The sequence below is a fragment of the Lepidothrix coronata genome, unplaced genomic scaffold (assembly GCF_001604755.1).
Source record: "Lepidothrix coronata isolate B3197 unplaced genomic scaffold, Lepidothrix_coronata-1.0 Scaffold61, whole genome shotgun sequence".
Lineage (NCBI taxonomy): Eukaryota > Metazoa > Chordata > Aves > Passeriformes > Pipridae > Lepidothrix > Lepidothrix coronata.
Window position 1 is genome coordinate 4,128,020 of NW_016690241.1, and position 15,262 is coordinate 4,143,281.

General features: G+C 45.2%; 1 long non-coding RNA gene across 2 annotated transcripts; it reads right to left on the bottom strand.

Annotated features, from left to right (window-relative positions):
- Positions 1-884: 884 nt before the first annotated feature.
- On the bottom strand, positions 885-11,836 carry LOC108498578. 2 transcript variants are annotated; one of them, XR_001875222.1, is made up of 5 exons: positions 11,733-11,836; positions 8,283-8,439; positions 7,112-7,294; positions 6,971-7,036; positions 885-1,095 (listed from the first exon to the last, which is right to left on the bottom strand). It is a non-coding gene; the product is annotated as an uncharacterized LOC108498578 (long non-coding RNA). The 2 variants fall into 2 exon arrangements; XR_001875223.1 differs by lacking the exon at positions 8,283-8,439.
- Between the last annotated feature and the right edge of the window lie 3,426 nt (positions 11,837-15,262).

Consider the following 15,262-nt stretch of genomic DNA (forward strand, 5'->3'; position numbering starts at 1 on the left):
GCAGGAACGTTCTCCAACTCATGACAATTGATTCTGAATTAGACTGTAAAAGAATAATGTACTGTGGCAGCATTTTGTAGATTTGTTTTTTTTTTCTTTTTAAAGAGAAATTGGTTTTCTGAGACCCATATGAGTAGGAGACTATGCAGCATTACTGCCATGGCTCACCCAGTCAACCACCTGTGACCACTTTATTCTCCTTGAGGTCTGAAGGTCTCTGCACTTTCCCAAGGAGCTTCCTATGATTCAAAGAGCAACCATCAGAGGACACATCAGATCAACAATTGCAAGATAGAGAACAGAAATCAAATTGCCTGCAAGAATACCAGCTATTGATGCATCATCATAGCTCTTCTACAATAGTGGAAGAGTGTTTTCTTTTTATACAATTATATAAAGAGGAATCAGTTATAAAGCTGTGCTCATGTGGTTGTTTGGAAAGGTAAAGTCAACAGCTCCTTTAGCAACCATCCCAGCCTCTGGGCAGATATCCATGGGAGCTTTGGGAGCTCTCTTTACTTCTGGATGCCCCATAAAGAAGCATAATTTATACTGAATTAACTAGCTGCTGCTTTACCTTAGTGCCAAGATTTGATGTAGTGAAGCAAAACTACAGCGAAGTAATGAAATCAATAATGTTATTAAAATAACTTGCAGCAGAATTACCAGACACCCTCCTGGTAAATCTCTCAGTACCTAAAGGGATACTGGCAGGAACATGCCAGAGCCAGAGATAGCAGCCAAAAGCCAACTTGCCTTCACTCTGCTCAGGGGAGCTTTTCCAGAACAGCACAGGGATGTTCACCTAGGAACAGCCACAGGAGGAAGAAAGTCAGCTTGTGTGGGATGTGCTGCAAAGAAGAGAGCAGCTCCCAGAAAGCGACTTTTGGCTTGGAGTTTTGCACAAGAAAGCTCTTCTAGGGCTAATGTAGCTGGAGTGAGATGTTACCAGGAACAGCGCACACTGTGCACTGGAAAAAGCTGGCTGGAAAAGTTTCATATGGTCTTGAAGGCCAGATGCATCTTGGTTGGCTGTCAAGAAGCTGGAGGGTCTGGCTCAATGAAGACAAAACAGCTCTACTTGGCCCCAAATCTCTGTGTTTGAAAACACAATTTAATGTCAATGAATAATTTAATAAAGACTAACTCTGTGGTAATAAGGCCTCAGCCCTCTTATTGTATTTGTACAATTATTAAAAAGTCCTAAGACAGACAAACAGAACTGAGAAAGTATTTTAATAACATGCTTTCATTGTTCATGTTTTACTCAAATAACACAAATATTTGCACCACCGTTAGCTACACTTCCTGGAAACTAATGATAAGTTCATAGCTAGGTAATTATAACTTTTACTGACACCATTAAGTGCTAAACATGGAGGGGCTTCTCTGTCTGGCTCTATTCTGGTACTCAGTCTATACCCTTCCCTGAACTGACAGCAGCTGCCATCTCTCTAGCTTCTTCCTGGCCAGCTACTCTAAAAAATTTTATTCTGATTAATACAGGGGAACTGTTTTTGCAGGTGATGGTGACAAGCAACTGATGTGAGAGTGATCTTGAAGTATTAGAAGTCATGATTTCTAGAAAAGGAGGCAAAGGGAAAAAAAAGAAAACAAAGACAAAACAGTGAGCTTTGAGACAGACTTTAGCTAACTCACAGTGTTAGTACACACAAGCCCAGAGGTACAAATCCTAGGCAGAAAGGACATTTTGGAAGTTGGCAGTGTCCTAAGGAAGTTATATGAAAGGCACAGAACTACTGTGAGCTTCTTGGTACTGAGACAACACAGCACAAGTACAAAGGGAAGCTAGTAAGGTATCAACTGGCTAAATCACGAACTCTTCATTAGTAGCAGAAGTGCAGAGGAAGCACACAGAAAGTAGAACTAGGTCAGGCTACTAAGTATAAAAGAACAGCATAAGCATGGAAGAACAACATGAAGATGTGATGCAACAAACAGTGGGTGTGAAGTGCATGCACTAGTAGCAACGGGAGAGCTAAAGAAAGACCTGAGTTTCACAAACAGGAGATACTGAATGATAATGTCAAACATGCTTTTTGTTTGATACTTTTTTCCTTCAGTCTTTGCTCAAAAGTGCTCCATTTAACACAACAAGCATACCCAGTCAGAGGGTAAGAATACTGGCAGCAAGAAAGAACAAAACAGTCAGACAGTGTCTAAATAACTCAGCTATATTCCAACTGACAAGCCCTGAAAGTCTTCTGCCATACTGGGTAAAACAGCTGAAGCCCATTTGGCACCATCAGCGCAGAAGTCAGGGATGGGGGGGCATGTATTTCTGCACACTTGGAAAGGCAAATCTAGCACCTATCATGAAAGGGAAGGATGTAAAGGAGAAGCCAGGAATTGGAGATCAGGCAGATTAATATCAATTCCTGGAAAAATACTGGAAGTGATAATTTAATAAACTATTTTCCAGCACCTAGAAGACAACAAGCAGATGAAGAACAGCAAGCATTGATTTGACAAGAGCAAATCACATCAAATCAATCTAATTTCCTTTTACGGTAGGTCTTAGATCTTGATTTTAATGCAGTTTTTGCCTTTGTCTTACCTGACACTTTCATAAACCAAGCAAAGAAACACACCTTAAAAGATACTGCTATTAGAGGAGTGTACAGCTGCTTGGAAAACCAGATTAAGAGCAGTTATAAATGCTTCACTGTCAAACAGGCAGTACATATCAAATGAAGTCTGAAGCCATCTGTTTTATGTCTGGCAGTGCACAGTATTGTCATTAATATCTTTGGAAAAAAACACAAGAGTAGGGAACACATTAAATTAGCACAGGACTCTATGAAGAACAAGCACTTTGGAGAACAGGAGGGGAATGCAAAACAATCACGACAAATGAGATGGAGGGGTGGGAAGAGAAGCACCATTCAGAATAGACAAAGTGGAGCTCTGGGGTTTTGTAGGCATCATCAAGGAGTGCAAGACCAACTGGGGAACAACTAGCACAGCAGCAGTTCTGCAGGAGGTCTAGGGATGTCAGCTCAACATGAATGAGCACGGTCATGCTGCAGTAAAAAATGAAAGTGCTCTAATGAGGTGTACAAACAGAAGCCCAGCTTGTGACAAACAGGAAACCATTCTTCCCCTGTTGTCTATGCTGTCAAGGCTTCATTTGAAGTGTCATCTGTGCAGTTTTGGCCACTGAAGTTCAGGGAGACTGAGCTGATTGCAGAAAGCGCAAAGGAGAGCTACAGCAATGGTCCTGAAAAGGTGCCAGGTGGGAAAGGCTCAATAGTCTAAAACTAATATCCAACCTAAACTTCTCCTGACACAACTTCAGGCTGTTCCCTCAGGTCCTGTCACTGATCACGACGGAGAAGAGATCAGTGCCTGTCCCTCTTCTTCCCCTCACGAGGAAATTGCAGACTGCAATGAGGTCTCCCCTCAGTCTCTTCTTCTCCAGGCTGAACAGACCAAATGACCTCAGCCACTACTCGTATGACTTACCCTCAAGGCTCTTCCCCCTCTGGCCTTGATCTCTTCCCAGGACTTTTAATTTGCCATCTTAGACTTCCACACTTCATCACCTGAAATCCATGCCATACATTCGCCTGGCTGCCTACAAAGCCTAGCACTTGACACCGGAAAGGAAAACTACTGCTCAGCTCAAGTCAAATGCAAAGCAGCAGCTCTGGTAGTCCTCACTTGAATCCTATCTCTCGCCTAGAGACATTTCCTTTCTCCTTTCACCAGATTATTAATTTCTGTCTTCTCACGACCCAGTCTCCTATGGGTACAGCAGAATAGGTGGCTAAAATGGTGCCTCCTGACTTTAAACACCCAAAAGTTGTCTAAGAGTGGGGGTTGTGGCACTGGCTGGATGCTGCAGGCTGAATCCCTTGAACTTACACCTTGGATATTATCATGCACTAAGTTCCGTGATGCAAAATGCATTGTTATATATGTCAAATATATAAAACATTGCCTAGCCATAATTCTTTTAGATGAGATTTCACACAACCCCAACATAGGGCGATATGCCCTGCAGAAAATGTTGCAGCATCCCCAAACAGAAAGCTCTAGCAGAAGAAATGTTATCACAGTGCAAACATTTGCCTTCATTGCAAGTGTGATAGGAAGTGACACTACAAATAGGCGTCTGAACAGTCTGGTCTAGTGGAAGGTGTTGGAACTGAATGATCATTCAGGTCACTTCCAACCAAAACCATCCTATGATTCTATGGTTCTGTGTAACCTCTCAAAGCCACTGCTGTATTCTTGGGCCCATTAGCTTGTCTTTTAACCAAAAGGAGTCCTGCAGTTCTCTGCTCCCCAAAGCCTGAAGGCATCTGCACACAACCAAAGTCCTAAATGAGAAAACCCACATAACCTGCCTGAAATCCCCCAAGAAAGCCAACCCAGAAGTTCCGACCCTGTCTGTGTGTGCATGTCAACCCTAATTGCATCCAGAAAATAAAAAAGCCTTCAGTGCCAGTGCAGGCATTGCAATGCCATGGTGGAAAATATTATAGAGGATTAGCAGAAATAAAATTTTAATTAGGGCTAAAACAAAATTTAGCCCTAAAGAAATAAAATCATAGCTAAAGGAAGCTGCACCGAGGAGCATAGCATTTGTCTTGTAAGTGTTGTGGTCTGAAGCATAAACCGAAACAATCCTGAGTGTTTCGAAAACTGTTTAGCTGCCATGAAAATAATAATTTTGCTGTATTCTTTATCAAGGGCCTCAAAGACATGTTGATTAAGAATGCTGCCCAGTGCTGGAGGAGCTTCTAAGGATGAATGCTAGCTCTCTACCTGCTAACTTGGCATTTGAGGTAGCTAACTCTGCCGAGGAAAGCAGGGCCATCACACAGCCACGTAGGTGCCTGCTCTCCACACTGACCTTGCCAGGGGCACAGCTGGGCCACATTTGGTAGATGAGGTCTTGGGATCTGGAAATGTAATGCCCCCTGTATAGGTCACTTGCTGCCTTGCAGCTAGGCCACCTCCTTTTCCCACTGGAAAGCAAGAGCAGCCAGCCCTTCAACTCACTGACTGCTCCACCGAAACCTTTCCAGGACAGGCTTCTGTATTCCTCTCTGGCTGCTACACAGAGCGGTAGATGGGGAAGAAAAGAAACACTTCAGTGATGTTACTCCTCCCAGCTCCTTATTCCCATACTCCTAGGATGGATGGATGGAAGGAAGGAAGGAAGGAAGGAAGGAAGGAAGGAAGGAAGGAAGGAAGGAAGGAAGGAAGGAAGGAAATATCCAGAAAAAAGGATTGGGAAACAAAGTAGAGAAAAAAGTAACTGAAAGCAGAAACTTCCAAAAAAGGCATTTTATAGCCAGGTTCTTTGAAAACTGTCTTTGTTGTCTGTGTCTAATAGGGTCCTGGTCTTTGCTAGGTATCACCATAATAGAGTTGTAGAGGAAAAAAGATAAAGGATAAAATATACAGTCCAGAGGAAAGGAAAATTCAAAGGCTGAGAGAAAGGGAAAAGAAAACAAGGGAGGGGAGGGTCATATTGAAGCTGGCTGAACTGTCTTTTTTAGTCTTTGATAAAGTTACACCCTACAGATGCTAGAACTTTAAGAAACACAAAAGCTTGGGCTAGTGCAAAATCCTGTGGCAAAGAAAATTGCATTTTTAGGAGCGCAGACCCAGTTTCCAGACATCCTACAACCTGGGAGGTGACAGACCATCTCCTCAGGCTGGTCCACGTCTGAGAACCCTCCCAAGCCTGGGCCTACCCCAAAGCAGCCAGCGGTGCACCCATCAGGGGCACGTGGTGACCTCAAAGTCGTGCCATGTGGAGACAAGAGGTCAGAAGATACCAGACCGTGAATCAGAACATGTCAAAACTGGGCCGACTCAGCTCCTAATGCAAATCTGAAGCTGGTATCCAGCTCCTGCCACTGCCAGGCCCAATCAGTGTACCCTGTGGGTCTCAGGAAGAGGAACCATGCCTGTTCAGTGCTTTGCAACAACTGGAAAAATCCTCAGGTCATGGTGCTGCTGTCTCAAAGGTGGATGGCAGCAACAGCGGCTTAGTGAAGTTAAAGGAAGAACAGTGTGAATGGGCCACGACTCTGAAAATGCTGCTCTAAATCAAGTGGAGGCATAAAGACGATATTGATAACCATGAAGCTGAAAACACAGGCCACAATATACAAACAAAACATGCTGAAGCCCCACAATGGCTGAACAATTAAAACAGAAGAGCATATACAAACATGACTAAAGAAGGTAAAATACTTTTGTGAGTGCTGTTTGTTTTGTTATAAAGTCTCTCTATTAGGGAATGAGTCTGTGAAAACCTTCAGCTAGTTAAAAACACATAGAGCATCACATGTGCACAGGAGGGAATGTGGTATGGGCATTGCCACAGTTCAAACAAGTACCCTTCCATATATTTCCCAGGAGCCTGGACAATTAATTGTTTTTGTAGGAGAACTTCAGCCTGTGTCCTGCAGGATAAGAGAGGGTACAAGAGAGCCAGATGGCTGAGCTGACTTGTGAGTGCTGTGCCCAGATGAGGCAGGAGGAGACAAGGAAGGATCTGGTGGACAGAGAGAAAAGTCAGCTGTGGGCAGATCCCACCATGCTCTAGACTACAGCTTTACCTTTCACACCACACTCCCTCTCTCCTCAGAGCTACCTTTCTACCAGTTTCATTCTTCTGCCACCTCATTCCTCACAGCAGTAGTTTTATATAACAACACTGTAAAAATGTGCTCCCTGAGTGATGGGAACAGAAACCTCTCCACAGCTTGGGACTGTTTCCCCATGTGGGCATCCCCTTGCATCCCTCTGCATAGCTGTAGGGTCTCAGGCAGCGGGAGGCTGGCTTCTAACATCTGCTCTTCACTTCTAATATCCTGTTTTACAAAACCCGATAAACTCCCCCCAAGGCTAAGGATTGAAACTTTGATGCTGGGGGAGAGAGTTATTCATCCTCCACAGCTGGTAGGCCTGCCCACCATCCTACCTTGTGCCAGCAGCATCAAATATGGGCAGCAGGTCTGAGAGGCTCAGCGCAGACACCTGGCCTTTCCTACAGGGAAAGCATAGGGTGTAAATACGCCTTCAGGAAGGTGTTGGTGGCAGGGACAGCGGCTAGCACCTATACCTGCCCTAAGGCAGCCTCTGTTGTTATTCCAGCACTAGAGAAATGATGTAACAGCACTGTGTTGTTTTGGAATCCGGCAGCATTTTCCACCCATCAGGCTGCGTAGGATGCCCACATGCAAGGCTGCAGGCTGGAGCTCCTCTTCTGTTTCTGCTTCCAGAGCAAGAAAATTGAGAAGGCAACCTACAGGAGATAAAAGACAAAGCACTGCTGAAAAATATCAGTAGTAGTAACTCTTAGAACTAACCTTAGGTGTCAGATGAGTTGATACCTCTCTTTTGAACATATGAACCATTTTGTGGGTATGACAGCAACACACTCCATAATCCTTTCCATATTTGGCTTTATTGGCTTATTGTGCAGAGCCATTAGAATCAGGATCGTCTCTTATGAAGCTGTTAATGGGATGCAAATTGCATAAAAGATTTCTCTGCATCAATAGAAAACAACCTAGTAATACATTCTTGCATAAAAATCTACATTAAAATCTGCTACAAAAGACATACTTTGAAAGAAGCAAAAATCCCATATGACTAAAGAAGAAATATGCTCACCATGGGAAAATGAATATCAGGCTTGTAACTAGAGGTGACCTATCTTAGAGCTGCTTGGATCCCAATGAACAGATATGCCTTTAACTACTGAGGTATTCCGAAGATGTGATTCACACAATATCATGGCTAAAGCCAGGTAAAAAAGTCCAATGAATATTTTATGCATGGAAAAATGCAATTGCAGTCTGACCAAGCCTGAATCTGTGCTGAATTCAGCAAAGAGCCATGGCCAAAATATATATGCTGTTTAAATTAAATTATAAATCTAAGCAGATTACTCTGTGTAATGCACTTCTACTTTTCATGCTGAAATGAAGCTTCAAGACTGGAATTTGACTTTCAGTAAGGCAGAAACACCTAAAACTAACTAGCATGGAGCAGTAAGTCAAGAGAAATGTTGTGCTTTATCTGCCACATCGCTTTAGGATTTTTTTTTCTTTTTGGTGTGGACATCAGCGTGACTGTGATTTCAGCCCATTGTTTCCGAGAAGCATACAGCTGGAATGAACCTGTTATTAATGTTCTGCCAATGCCACCTAGCACAGCTGCCTTGCCCACATGGTGTAAGGTGCAGAGTCCCCACCACTGCCATGCACCGTCCATCTCTCACAGTGTACCATGGATGTGCCTGTTGTGTCTCTGGTCCTGTGCAACCATAAGTGTCCAGCACTGGAGCAGTGGGAAATACCAGGCCAGGCAGAGCTGTAAGTGCAAAGTCCTTCCGACCTGTCTCAGTGGCAGTGGGCAGCCCTGGGGACACCTGCTACAAAGAGCCTGGAAGACAGAGAAGAAAAGCAGCATTGCTGAAATTCCTTGACCATTTTCTGTCCAAATCATCCATGCACTATAGGAGCCCAGGGTTGCCCTCCAGGGACACTACTCTGTCTCAAGCATGAAAGACCAGATTTTTCCTGAAATAACATCCAGCTCTTGCTTTGTTGCCTGCTGGGCTCAGCTGATATACATGGAGAAGCCTAAATAAAGAAGTGCCGAGCTCATTGCCCAAGCTTTTCCTCACCGCTATCTGCATTCTTTTGCATTCATTAAAAAACAAACAAACTTGTTTCCTGAGAGCAGGGAGGAAAATCACAGGGCTGGGTTGTTTGGGGTTGTTTTTTGTGAGGTTTTTTTTTCCCCCTTGCAAAAGGCACTTGAATACTGTAGAGAGAAGCAGCTCTGCAGGATGTAGACAGAGATTCAAGTGGCTGGTAATAGACAAATGTGATGGGAAAGCAGAACAAACAAGACATCCTCTATCTCCGTCTCTCAGGGATAGAAGGAGGGAAAGAGGGATGAGAAGAGAAAAAAAGCATCTGCGCTGCTCTAGCAGCCAGATCTTAGAGAGGAACCAGCACACTCCCAGTCTGGCCCAGAGACCTGCCTCGGATGGGCTGAGTGGATGTCAGCCAGAAAGGCTGGGGAAAACAGTCCCCTTGTTTTGCAGAGACAGTTAGATCTCTGAGAGAGAGCTGAAAGAAACAAGAGTATAGAAACCCACAGCAAACAGCAAAAGCCGCCTCCAGACGATGACAAGGGTACAAAGATAGCACTGGAGGCTGCGGCACTCCTTGGCGCGGGGCTGGCCAGTGGCGGGAAGTGCCTCACATCCTCTTCTCCGCATTGTTCTCCCAACTCCTCCGGTGGCTGGGAAAGTTTCTTCCAGCAATTTACCCCATCCTCACCCTGCAGCTGGCCAGTGTGCCACTATTGATTCACTTCCCCAGGCATTTCTCTTACTGTCATGCTCTTGTGGTGTAAAAGCGGCCACTGGGTTCAGGCAGGGGGGTGGCCGCAGCCCTCTCACTGTAGGAGGAAACTTTTCCTGCATACCAACATTTTTTAACCACAGTGAATAGCAGTGGTGAGAGCAGGGGTAAATGAACATTCAACCAAGGTATAGGTGGATTGAGGAGGCTTTACTGCTGCTTTATGTGAGAGGAGACACCTTTCAGTACCCACCACCACTCCATTATGTGCAAGGTTGTTTTCCCTCCCTCCCAGCACAAAATAAAAATCATCAAACATAGAGCCCTGGTTGTAGATATATAATTGGATCAAATTGTTTTTAATGACCTTGTTTGGTCTATTGTACCTTTGTTTTCCACTCCAGCTTGCACCAGAGCAGGTAGTGTGTTTATGCTGCAGTCAGGGTGACCTGACTAAGAGCCATCCTGGTTTTATTCTTCTCTTCATGAAAAGAGCTGATCCTTGGGAGAGGGCTGACATCCTGCAGGGCAAGTCTGGGTCTAGCTGCCAGAGAGCTATGGATGATTGCTAATGTGTCATGTCAAGATAAGTGCAGGCTGTGGTGTGGTGGACTGGAGGCTTTGAGAGAATGGTGTGCAAGCACAAGAGCTTTAACACCAAGGTTACAATTAAACCTCACCTGGGGCTGGCTGTTGAAGTAAAGCAAGTCTTGTTTAACTGCAGGAAAAACACCATGTAATAGAAATCTAATTATGTTGAACAGTACCCGATGTAAAGGTTATAGTTTATGGATTAACAGCAAGAACTGACACTGTGAACTGTGAACTCATCTGGAACTGGCTGAAGGGGAAAAGGACATGCTGGTAGTTAATTATTTTGGGCACCAATGGGATGCTGTCATGGAAAGACAAGCACAATCCCAGGATGCACTGGGAAGTGTGTCCAGCAGAGGAGGCAAAAAACAGAGATGCTGACATGCACAAATAGGTACTGGGAGGGCCATGGAGAAGTTCTTGAGGGAACCTTTCTCCCTTCATCAGCATGTATAGGAGAGAGCTACCAAAAGAAAATAACATTTCTCTGTATGCCACAAGAGAAACTGGTTTTGCTCATGGCTGTAAAGCAAAAGGTTTCTCTCTGGTGATGTTCTGGACCAGCCTAACTGTCAGAGCACTGGGTACAAGATCCACAACAAGCTCTGTGACAGGCAGATTGGCAGTGAGAGGCAGTGTCTGCCATGGGAGAAGCCAGGATTCAGAGACCATTCATCCTCATGCCCTGAACCTAAGGAAAAAATAGAAGTTGAATGGAAAGTTGTGTAGCTGTTTGAACTCGTAGGGAGAAAAAAAAGTCCTACTAATGTGCCACTGCAACTCTACTAGAGCTGGAAGTAACTAGCCTTTGATCCTAGGCCTTTAATGCACTCAATAAAAGGCATGATGGCTGCAACTCCGCTGTTGTATTATTGCCTACTTGGCTTAAAGTTGCATGGCACTGTCAAGGACATCTCCTGATGGCAACAAAGAATAGAAATGAAGAATGAAAGAAAATTAAAGATTTCACGGCAAAGATCACCATGTGCTATGAAGGGCAGGCAGGCGGGAGACACCAGCGCCGCGTGCAGGGATACTGTGGAGGTGACCTTGCATGGCATGTTTAAAAATAGCTGATGCCGCCATACTTCCCACTCCACAGGCTTTCTACTCCCTTCTCTGTCACAACCTGACACATCCCCTACAGCACTAAATACGTTGTAATTAATTTAAAAACACAACTAATTACTTCAGGGAGATGTTTAAGTATCTAAGTCTTTGGCAACTACAGGACACTTACAATGCTATGGGCATTGTAATGCAAGAGCAGAAGGTCTCCTGGTGGGTGCCTGTGCCAGAGGAGCTCGCAGCCCCAGCACCGGTGGCACAGGGAGGTCACCCGTCAGCAATCCCCACAATCGACCTCTTGTGTCAGATGTGTGAGAAAGCTCTCCCTTTCCTGTCACACGCTACCGAAGAGCTCTGGCAGCTGCGGGCCCCCTCCAACACCCTGGCAGGCCTGAATAGACAGAGCCGCCCCAGAAACGCCCAGATGTGTGCTGGGTTACTTGGGATTTACTGGCACACCATGTGCAAGATCAGCATCAGGCCAGGATGGTGCTGTTTAGTTAATTTGCTTTTTGTGATCTAATTTCCTTACTTTAACTCTTTTTTTTTTTGTCATCCCACTATCTTGAAAGGAAAGAAAGAAAAGATCCAAGATGCCAACATCTTCAGCTACTTTAAAGGGTCTCTGTTTGGTATTTGCTCCCTGACCTGTATTCCTTGCTGTAAAACCTCCCTGTTACTGTGATTTAATGCACATACCAAAACAAGCTGCCAATTACACTGCTGTTAGTGCAAGGTGGCTCCAAAGACACTGCCCTGTGAGCAGAATCTGTCCCTCCATAGCAAAGAGATTGCTGTGCAAACTCAGAGATGAGCAATAGCTGCCCCACTTATGACATCTCAGCCATTTCATCCATCTGGTTCCCTCGCTCCAGAGCAAGAGCAGACCTCTGCAAGCCACAAGTCTCTGCAGCATGGTCCACACACATGCCAGTTGCTGGGATGCTGCTCCTTTGGCTTTTACGACAGACGACAGACTGGAGAAATCTCTGGGCTGTGTGCAGTGTGGACCCCTCCACTAATGAGAGCTCATGAAGGAACTAATTATTTCCCCTTCTATTGAGAAGCCCTGGCTAAGCTATGGAAGGTGATTTCAGGCAAGCCATAGAGCATGGCTTTTTGATCTGAGATACACTGCATCCATCTAGTCCGCTGGTTCTCTGATTAGGACCCAGCTTTAAGTGTTGAAGGATTTTCCCAAGACGTGAAATTTTTATGGCTCCGCCACATTTTGTGACAAGCCTCCAGCTTGTCTAAGATCTCCCTGTCAAGTTTCATTTTTCAGGCTCTTTGTGCGAAATGATACTTAATGGAGGAGTCTCCAGTGTAAGGAGTAAAGAATACACACATACAATCCATAAATAGAGACACTTTAGAGGCTCTTTAAACATTCACGCTTTTTGCATAATTGATGACTTTCTATAATAGATATGGATGATAAACAGCTTTAAATAAAATGAAAATTTATCATTGTCATATCATTTATCAGCATTACGTTAAACTGTAAAATATGGGGAGAATATTGCCATGTTCTCAAACAAAATTGGTGGAAGTGAGAATAATTCAGGGGCTGTATCATTGCATTCGTCAGGGTTTTTAATGAGGTTGCCAACAGCCAAGAAACTGCACTAGAACCTGTGAGTCAGAGGAAGAATTTGTATGTCACTGCATAGCCAGTGTAAGCCATCAAGCATCTCCTCTGTGGCTCCAAAGGACCAAAAGTAAGCCTGTTCTCCAGGGCAAGTCATACAATTTTGTGCTCATCTTCTCTAAGGTAGACAGCTATTGATAACCAAAACTCCCAAATTCCCACTATGCTCAGTAAGAGAGGTGGGCACTTCCAGCACGAGATTTGTCCCACTGAACATATATATACATATATATGTATGTATGTATATGTATGCATATATATAGATATATGTATATACATATATATGTGTGTGAGAGATGGATGTTGCTTCTTATGCCCTGTTAGAAGAGGAAGGATGATTAGTTTGGATCATTGCGTGACTTTCACACTTCTACAGTCAGCTGAGATGAATCCCATCTCTGAGAAAGACAGAGCTTTGCCAAGGGATTTTTAGTCACTCCAGATTCCTTCAAAGTGGGGAGGTCCCGTGCCAGGAAAGTAAACAAAATTTCTTCGTTGTGATGGCAATGGTTGTCCCAAGGCACTTCAACATCTCAGCTGCAGACTGCTGAGGAACCTCCTGCGTCCTGAAGTTTCACATTCCATGTGATTCTTTAAAAATAATTGACAGAGGCTCAGCAGGTCAGCTAACTCTCCAAGGGTCCACCCTACCGCAGCCTGCTTGAGCAGATAGGTTTGATTTTTTCAAGTATTCCCATATCATCTCTTTGCTGATATTTTTGTTGACAAGGTTACTGAAAAGACAGGCCAACCAACCAAACATAACAAAACTGTCTTTAAAATCAAGTTAGGAACCATTTTTAAAAAAAAAGTTTTTTTTACTACTCGCCCACAGCTTTTTTAAACCCACACAAGCGAGGGTTTCACATCACTTGAAATAAAAGCTGTGCTTGAGAGAAGAAGGGTAGTAAGTGCTTTCTCTCACCAAAGGCCAGCCAGACTGCAAATGGCAACCCAGAGAGCCATTTCTGCAGGGTGCCCCAGCCCTGTGCCAAGGGAGGGAGGTAAAGGCTCCTGGACACATTCGCAGCTGTGTATGCCATCAGGACCCCTCCACCTTTTCTCCTTTGATTTTGGGAAAGCTATTTCTGCTTGTCAGCTCCTTTCTCACCACTTGGAGCCTGGCTTCTCTACCACAAACAGCAGAGCTTTTATTGCTTAGCTGGAATAAAAGCTATTTATACCTGGAGGTAGCTGGGTTTACCATCAATCCGAATGGCTTAAAGGGAAAGCAAAGCATCCCAGACAAACTTGCTCTTTTTTCTTTTTTTTTAAGCTGAATTTGCAAAGCCTGTCCCTGACCTCACAGGACTGCTTCTCTAGCTCCTCCCAGCCAGGCAGCTCGTGCGGCATCCTGCTGACTCCACTTTGGCGGGAGTTCATGCCAGCAGGTCCTCCGGCAGGACTAGGGCCGAGAGAACAAAACAGCCAGCCCAGCAGGCCTGGCTCCGAGCACCAGCCCTGAACTCTTGTGCAATCTTCCTTGAAACAAGTTCAAGTTGGCCAGGAGCAGAGCATTTGCGCATGGCCTGAGAGCTGGATTGAGTTCCATAAACAAAAGGAAACAAAAAGAGAGGAAGAGCGCTGGGTCCCAGGGCGAGGAGGAACGCAGGCATCTGACCCAGGCCAAGCTGTGCTGAGCTGCCTGAAGGCAGAGGGGACACAGCGTGCAAGGGGACGGTTGGGAGCACAGAGTGGAGGGGTTCATGGCCCTGTTGGCTCCATTTCAAGGAGCTGCAAGTACAGGGACACAAAAGAAGGGAAATGAGGTGAGGGCACAAAAAGGGGCTTGGAATATGAACCACAGAAATGCATTCCTCTGGGGTCAATTCATGGTGATGGGTGAGGAACAGGGACACTCCCATACCTCCAAACATGCATGAGTATCAGCTGCAGATGACAACTTCTATGAAGGGCAAGGGGTGCTCACACGATTTTTGGGAATGTGATGGAGGGAAGGAGACTGCTTTACATGAGGGGCCCTCAGGGGTGTAACGTGGGTCAATCCAGCTTTTTTGACTACACAGGAAGTTTTTGCTCCATCCAGTTCAGACACCCAGCTAGGTATGAGGCATCCTGCAGCTGCACTGTTGATGGTCCTTGGAGGGGCAGGACGCCCTTCTCAAACTGACCTGGCCCTTCGCCCTTTTGGAGTTGCACTGAGAAGTTCCTCCACCCAAACCTCTTGCCTGCTCCTATGCAGGGTGTATGGCCAGGGGAAAGGCTCTGTGTAGCCAGGGTGTTTCTATGCCTCAGCAATCCTACTTGGCCAGAACAACCCCTTTGGGCCATTAGTAGTTGGTGTTAAATAGAGCATCCCTCCAGCAGCGCTTTCCTGTGCCAGCTGCTGAGCTCACACTCACTGGCCCAGAGCTGGAGAAGCACATAGCTGTCAGGGAGCCACTGCTGTCACAGCCCCCGGCGCCTCAGTCCCACACCAGGGAGGTTTTCTCCACCCAGCGATACTTTGCCCATGTATGGCAGAACCAGGCCAATAGGAGGGCAGATGGCAGCACAGAGGAGGAAAGTAGTAAATTATTAAAGGATTAAGACTGACCTATGGAGAAAGTGAAAAGAG